We start from the raw sequence: 8151 nt of genomic DNA on the forward strand, positions 1-8151 counted from the left end.
GGGCAGTGGAAGGAACAGAAACAACCCCTCCAGCTCCCTTCTCCAACTGGCCATGTTTCAGCTCTTTCTGCTTAAGCCACCCTGTACCTAGGGCTACAAATGAATAAATCCTTTGGTGACCTGTGTCTTCACCTGAGGCATTTGAGAAGGGCTTGCAGGAGAGGTAGTACCTGCTGTAAATACGTCTGCTTGTCAAATGCCGCTGGATACACAAGAGCAGAAGGAAAAGGCTCAGTTTCTCAGAGGACTGAAGATCTGCATGAGTTTTTCTAGTTTAATGCCACTGCATTAAATTAATGCCCTTTTGTCTCCCACAGAGACCTGCCCCAGACCTCTGCCCTCCAACCACCCCATTCTGGCATCAATCCTGCACTCACCAGAGCCAGCTTTGCTTTGTTTAACAAGGAGAAGTGTGAGGGAGAACATCAGCATGCAACAGGCTGTTACAATGAAGGCAACCAGCAATTGCTGTCTGGGTCCACTGTAGGAACAAGGTGCTGAGCTACCCGAACCCCATGGGATACTACTGGGGAGAGCAGCCCTGAGGCAGGGGTGAGCTGGGCTTGGGCAGGAGAACCAAGTCACAGGGTCACAGGCAGGGATGAGCTATGACAGTAGGCAATGCTTGGTGGGAGCCCCTTTGCCTGCCCAAGCAGAGAGAAAAGGGCTGGGATGGGATATGCAAGAGAGCAGCAACGGGAAACAACAAATGCCAGGATGTAAGGAATATCTCACACCCTGAGATCACTGCAATGACAAGGAGAAGCGTGATGACCTGTGGGCATCAGCTTTAGCAGTTACCAGAGGAAAGTCTGTCATCCGGTAGGAACCACAGATGAAACCTCACAATTGCACAGATTATTTCTGCTGGAAATGACAGAAATATTTCCTTTTTGGTGCAGAAGTGGTTGGTCAAGCTTTCAGTTCTCCATTTAGATGAGAGCCGGATGGGACTTCTTCCTAGATGCTGATGAAATACTTTTCATTGTAACTGGAATCCAGGATATTTCAACAAATTCTACGAAATTGCAGTTCAGCAAAAGCAGACAGTTTGCATTTGAGTGTGTTTAAGGAATTAAATATAAGGAACTGATGTAAAGGGAGAGTGAAGAAATGACTTACGGTTTTTATTTCTCCTGCCATGGAAGATCTCTGTAAGGAGATGACTTTCTAATCCAGCAGAGAACCACAAGAGAGGAGGAAACCCAGGAGACCAGAAACCCCAGCTTTGAAAACCAGAAGAAAGTAAAAACCCAGTAGCTAGGAAGGGGAGCAAGCAGTCAAAGATGCCAACTCTTTTGGGCTTGTCTTTGAATGAACAAAACAACAGATTATGGTCAAGTACTCAACACAATAAACTGTGCACACAGGTGAGAAAAGGTAAAAGAACAAGTAAGGAAGGAAGGGGTGGATAAGGCAGGGGTAGTCAAACATAAAGACCCCAAAGACTCCCCTAACTTTCTCCCAAGCCAGGCTGTGGCCATCTCTGAATCACTGGTGATTAGTAGGGCAAACTCACGTGGAGCGGGAGAGGTACCAGAAAGCCAGTGATAATCAAACACGGCACTAGACTTGCATTATCAGGTGCTTTTGGCACTGCCTTACATGGGTCTCCTTAAGATGAGGGAATTAAAGTCTAAAAACCACATTACCTCAGGGGCTGCGAGCATGATTAAAAGAGCAGAGTGGTCACAGAGCTGCTGGCAAGGCAGAGGGGGACAAGCTGAGGCATGGTAACATGTGAAGGGCTGCACTGAGAGCGCAGCCGGGAACAGCATGGACAGTGTGTAATCATACACCCAGATTTGCTCAGTCTTGGGGTGGGGAACTTGCCTCTTAGGGCCTCTCATTTCAAGAAGTAAGTGATACAAGAGTGAGAAGAGAGCAGCAAGAAAGTCCTGTGTCCAGACAGGGCAGCCAGCCAATGTCGCAAGATTCATTTGGACCAGAGGAGAAGACAAAGGCCAATCTCTATCATTGGAAGAGGGAGCATTGCTTCTGGCCCCCAGGCCTAAGGAAAGCTGAGACAACTGCCTCAGTCTGCAGCCTCCCTTAGGAAAGCCTCCCCAGCTCTGCAGAGGGTTTACCCTCAGGCCAAAGCCCTGTTAGCTGGCAGAAGCAGGCTGATTTCTGCCCCTGGGTCAGGGCAGAGGGATGCTGTCCGCATCTCCTCAGGAGAGGCTGCCAGACACGTGGGGCCCTGCGCTGTGCAGCACTAAAAGGATCACAGCAGCCCTTCTGCCTTCACCATGCACCAGCAGGAAGGAAACCACAGGCAGAAAGAAGCTGCCAACAACACAGTCCTAAGCAAGGGTAGAGAAAACCACAGGGCATTATGCAACCCCAGTCTGGGAAGTGACACTCACCACTGATAAAAATTATGCAAAGGAATCCCGTGGCTAAAGGTTACAGGGAAAGCACAGATGAGCCACCAGCCTCACCCTGCAGTGAGCTGGCACTGACCCTTGTTTTATGAGAGTAAGTCCGCACTCAAAGTGGAATTCCTAAATCAGTCCCTGCTGATAGCTTGCCATTCAAATTCCTGAACATCCCTTGCCCTTCAGAGGATCCTGCACAAAGACCCACAGGCTGGGACAGGGATGTTTCTATGGCACTGGATCAAAGAGAGTTCTTCTTCCCCCAGCTTGATTGGCTTCTACCCTAGGAAAGAGAGTGGCAAGTGCAAAACTAGATGATCTTTAAGGTCCCTTCCAACTCAAACCATCCTGTGGAAAAGAAACTCTCCCCAAGAAAGAGGTTGCAGAAAAACATCAGGGAATTAGCGAGGTCCAACAAAAGGAGGGCAACTTGACACTGCAGGTCCTGCAGCCACCCAGCACAGCTCTACCAAACCTCAAGGACCCTCAGCTCTATAGCTGAGAGCTTAGAGACCAGCCCAGGGGATGTACTTCACCCAGAGATAGCTGCAGCCTCTGCTTCTCTCACCTTCTCCACACTCCCCATATTAACTCCAAGGCCTCAAGCACCCCTTGCTCCTTAAGGCAAGATTTTGTGGTCCCTGTGAAGAAAACCAGGGAAGAGAAATACTGTATGAGCTGAGCAGGACTCGGGGCTCAAGGCTAATTCTCACTAGGGCTGGGTCTGGTTTTGCAAGAGCACATGGACTTACCTCCAGAGGTACTGACCTACAGCCCACCTGTGCAATCTGGTAGAGCCAGTGGCTCTGCCTCTGCAGAGATCTGTGCTTGCCCACATGTACACATTGATGGGGCTTTAAAAAGATGTTGTGTGACTGCAAGAAGTGATTTCAGTTTTGAGTTTGCAGACACCAGCTCTCATTACCTCCTGCACCCAGACAGCAGATTGCATAAGACTTATTTCCATGAAAACAGGCTAAAAATAAAAGAATTATCTAAACTCACATATCTGGGGTTATCTCATAGCAATTACTTCTTTCTTCTCCACTTTTTGCCCTTCATGAGACCTTATGGCAGAGAGTTTCACATGTTGATTATGCCTCTTGTCAAAACATTGCTCTCTATTAATATTTCTCTCTTTAAATGGAGATGTGCCCTTCTTCTGCATGAAAGGGTAAAATATCAATATTGAATGCTTATTTTTAAGTTCCCTTCATCTATTTGCCCCACTCTTATCAATCTTTCACCTCCACATCACTTAATGCTTTCATCATCTCACTCGAAGCCTCCTGTGTCAGTTCTATCCACTTCTGACTCAGAATTAGCAGAGCTGACTGTGGCATTTCAGATCATCCTGATGGTTTCTACAACATTTAGGCATTTGGAGAATTAGCTTCCATTCCATCCTTCGTGCACTCCAATACTCTGCTTAATCCATGGCATTGCAGCACCAAAAATCAACTCTAGAACATAAGATGGTAAGTCTCATTTTCTGAAGAAAATGACACTGGGGGACCTGAATGTGATTGAAGAGGAACAGAACAGAGACTTCTCATCACATAGGCAAAATACTCGGGACCCAAGTACCTTTAAAATCTGGCCTTAAACTCAGAAACATTAGCACAGGTCTTCTTCTACCCCAAGTAGCTGCAGTTTCTTTGATCTTAGAAACAGAAATGGGTATTTCACGTTACTCCTGAAGGAATATCATCCACTAGCATGTTGTTCCATCAACCCACTCTGTTAAACCCCTGTCGCCTCCAACCCCCATTAATGTAAATAACCTCACATTTTGCAGAGACATGCCTCCCACTGATGTCCCCTCTCCTGATCCTCAGGTATCACACAAGATACAGCATCACATAGTGGTCCTGACACACACCAACGCAAACCTAATAGCTTCCTTTCATAATTTCACAGATATTTGCAGTGAAGGAAATGCAGTAGTTCTCACTCGTCTGGGCTTCAGTAAGACATTTGAAATGGTGCCACACAGTAAATTATTAGCTAAGACACAGAAGACATGAAGATGTGCCTGGCATATGAAATGTAAAGTGGGTAAAGAGCTGCCTGAAAGGGGCATGGTAATTGCTTTAGCTGAAGGGGGGGGGGGGAGTGTAGACTGAAGGGGTTTTACCAGTCCAGTTCCTTGAGTTTCTGCCTCAAAAACTATCCTGCTTAACATCTGCATTAACGGTCTTGGCACAAGAAGCAGGAGAATGCGAAGGGAATTTGCTGATGAGGCAAAATGAGATGCTGTCATCAATCTAGAAGAGGCCAGGATATCACACAGAAGAATTATCATGACCTTGAGGACTGGAGTAATGGAGAAGGGATTTGATTCAGCAGTGCAGACTGTGCTATCATGCTGCTGGGGACAAGTGAAAACAGGAGCAGTCATTCCAGTTTGGGAGGCTGTCAGCTGGAAACAGCTGGGGCAGGGAAAGACCCATGCAACAAAACACAAGACTGTGACAAGACCTTGGTGTTATACAACATGAGAAGAGTTAAAAGCAAAGAGTTTGGGTTGAAGGGTTAGGAAAATGAAGGACTGATGTGTGTGAATGTATCAGAGCCAACACCAGGGGTGGAAAAGAGTGGACTCTGCTGGTATAATGGCTAGAAACTGGCTGGGAATACAAGTTAAACGGGAAATGACATTTCTGTATGAAAGGAAAGTTTCTTGCGCAGGTTTCTGACACAAGCAGGGCAGATAAAACACAACCATCACTCAGGTGTGTCTCAGTCCTCTTGTGCAAACAGCATGTTTGAGAAGTCAGATGAGAGGTGCAAGCTTCCTTCTGAATTTGAACTGGTTTGTCTTTACAGGAGCCAATTCCCAGAGGCATTTCAGTCCAGTTTAAAAGGTGTCACTAACCACAATGCTGTTTTGGGATTAAATGCTCTACAAGGCTGGACAAACACCTTCAGCCCGGGTGGGTGGCAGCTGCCTGCTCTCTTATTCCCAGGACAAATGCTGGATTCACTTGTTCCCCTCCAGGACTGAAAGTGATCTCAGCAGTTGTGGGGTTTGGTACATGATTAACTGCTTCACTCTGAACCCCTCAGCCTGCTCAGCTCGAGCATTCAGTCTGCAATCACTGAGTAACAGCACTGCTTACCAATTTCCTTGAGTATCCTTTCTGGATGTGTCCTTGCTGCCACATCCCAGGAACACAGTCACCTTAAGCGTAGTATTTAAGCACATCCAATCTCCTTTGGGATTATCATGAGTTTCCATTTCTTTTTTCAGTTTCCTCTGTGTCCTGGGCTCTGATCACTGCTTCCTGGGCTGCCTCTGCTGAGTCAAAAGATTTTTATAATGCTATTTTAAGTTTCCAGGCTTTATCTATTACTTCCTCTTTCTCTGGAATCTCCCTTTCGAATTTACTGGCACCAGCCTATTTCTGGGATCAGCTTGTATCCCTTTTGCCTTGCTCCTTTCAGCTACAGGACATAGGACTGAATCATAGAATAGTTAAGAGTTGGAAAGGACCTTAAAATCATTTGGTTCCAACCCCCCTGCCATGGGCAGGGATGCCTCACTTTAGACCATGTCACCCAAGTCTCTGTCCAGCCTGGCCTTGAACACTGCCAGGGATGGAGCATTCACAGCTTCTCTAGGCAACCTGTTCCAAGGCCTCAGCACCCTCACAGTAAAGAATTTCTTCCTTATATCCAACCGGAACTTCCCCTGTTTAAACCCCTTACCCTTTATCCTACCACTACAGTCGCTGATGAAGAGGAATCACACTCTAGGCAGGATTTTGAAGGGTCCCTCCAGGCCTCTCATTTCTATTCTATCATATCTTGGCTTTGCTTTTAGGACCAAGCCTGGAGTAATGGCAACCATTAATTAGCCCTTCACCATCCTTCTAAGAGATGGCTCTTTCCTGCAGACTCCACATATGACAAAGCCTTCTCCCAGGAGAGGTACCACTCCTGATTCAAATCTCTCTTTGGTGTGAAAACGATTTTCTACCCCATTCTAAATGCCTCAGTGCAATCCCAAGGGTGGGCTCCCTTGTGTGCTCAGAGCCCCTCCACAAAACTGACCCTGCTAGCCCTGAAAATGCCTTGCAGGAAGGTGGAAAGAAGTTCAAAGAGCACAGAGAACCAGAAATAACAACCCAGAGCCAAGTCTTGCATCTGAGTCTGTCTTTTGCCCATAATACTGAGTAAAAACAGTTTGACTGGTGATGTTTGCCACCAAGGATTTATCAGAGCTATCCCCATACTAGGACTGTGTCCCATCACCATGAGCAGCAGGCTGGGAGCACATGTAACAGTGACCCTCCCAAGGTTTGAGCACAAGTGCCAGGGATGCTCTGGGAAGGACACAGGAAGCTGGCAGCTGCCTCCAGTAACAGAGAACAAGTATCTTGGCACAAGAGACAACAGCAGACCTTGCTGGTTCAGACTACATGAGGCTACAGAGAAGTGAGGCAGTGACACAGAGAGATGCAGGGATGACACCCTGCTTCCAAAGAAGAAGAGGAAGAAGCTTGCTTGTGGGTAATTCTGCAACAGCAGTCCATGAAGGCAAGATGTGAACCCATCATGCTGCTGGTGACTGGACTCCTTAACAGCAAGCAGTGCAGGGAGGAACAGGTCAAGAGCAGCTGTCTTGGGGATGAGCCACATGCACTGCAGTGCCTGCCTTCCAGGGCCAGGTTAACCCTGGATCCAGGCTTGGTGAATATCAAGTGGCTGGTCTCTAAGAGACAGGTCCCTGGAGAGGACATGCTGCCCCTAAGGCCTCAACAGCATCTGCCCACTCCCACAGCTCAGCTCAGGAGCACCTTGCTGAGCAAAGTTTGTATGAGGGCAAAGAGAGCCCCTTGGGGCAAGTAGGTTTTCAGAGAAACACAGAAAATAGGGCTGGGGAGAGTCACCAACTTCCACATGGAAGCTCAGCACTTACTGTTTCACACCAGGAACTTATTTCCTTGCTCTCCAGGTGATCCATTAGCACTTCCTCATGACTGCAGTATTTTTCCTTCTGTTCCTTGCTGTAGTTTGAGACCAGAACACTGTGTCTTACCCAGCATGAAAACAAAGGATGAATTTGTTCCTTCCTCCTTGCAACGACCCTTGCAGACTGTTCTCAGGCCTCTCCCACCCTCTTTACACTGACACACCACAATTCTTCCATGCTCTGCAAATTTAACAAGCCTATGCTTGTTTCAAATAGCATTAAGGAAAATATCACATAGCACTGGACCTGTGGGGTCCCACATGCTTTTGGCAGTCACGGATGAAATCCACTCAAGCAGCCATTGGCCATTTTCACAGTCTGATGGTGACAATGACGTGTCAGAACTATTACAGGATTGTTGCTGTAATACAGGGAGCCAGCTCATTCCCATGGGATTAAGCTGTTCGTGCAGTAATCACTTCCCAGAGCATGCTGCTTGCACATTCTGAATCCCCCATCAAAAATCCTGTCAGTTTAAACACCAGGAAGAGAATACGAGCAAGTTCAGGCTAGTGTGGGAACTTACAAATTGGCAGAGATTCCCAAGGAGCGATGCAGGGTTTCCAAGCCAGGTCTTTCCGCTCTGTGGTAGAGGCAGTTTAAACTGTGCTGCAGAACGGCATTGCAGCACCATCTGCTGACTGCTGGTCCACAGCTCTTCACCGCAGTCAGCTCTCTGTTTGGCTTCGAATGTTCTAATGTGCTAACAGCGTCATCAGGTAAATAAATCGCTCTTTAGGGTGACAAACCTTGCAGTTACTGATTAGAACAAGCTATCTGTGTTCTCTTCCCTGC

This window comes from Pezoporus wallicus, unplaced genomic scaffold (genome assembly GCF_028554395.1).
Source record: "Pezoporus wallicus isolate ANWC-B61680 ecotype Strahan unplaced genomic scaffold, APGP_CSIRO_Pwel_v1 contig_10656, whole genome shotgun sequence".
Classification (NCBI taxonomy): domain Eukaryota; kingdom Metazoa; phylum Chordata; class Aves; order Psittaciformes; family Psittacidae; genus Pezoporus; species Pezoporus wallicus.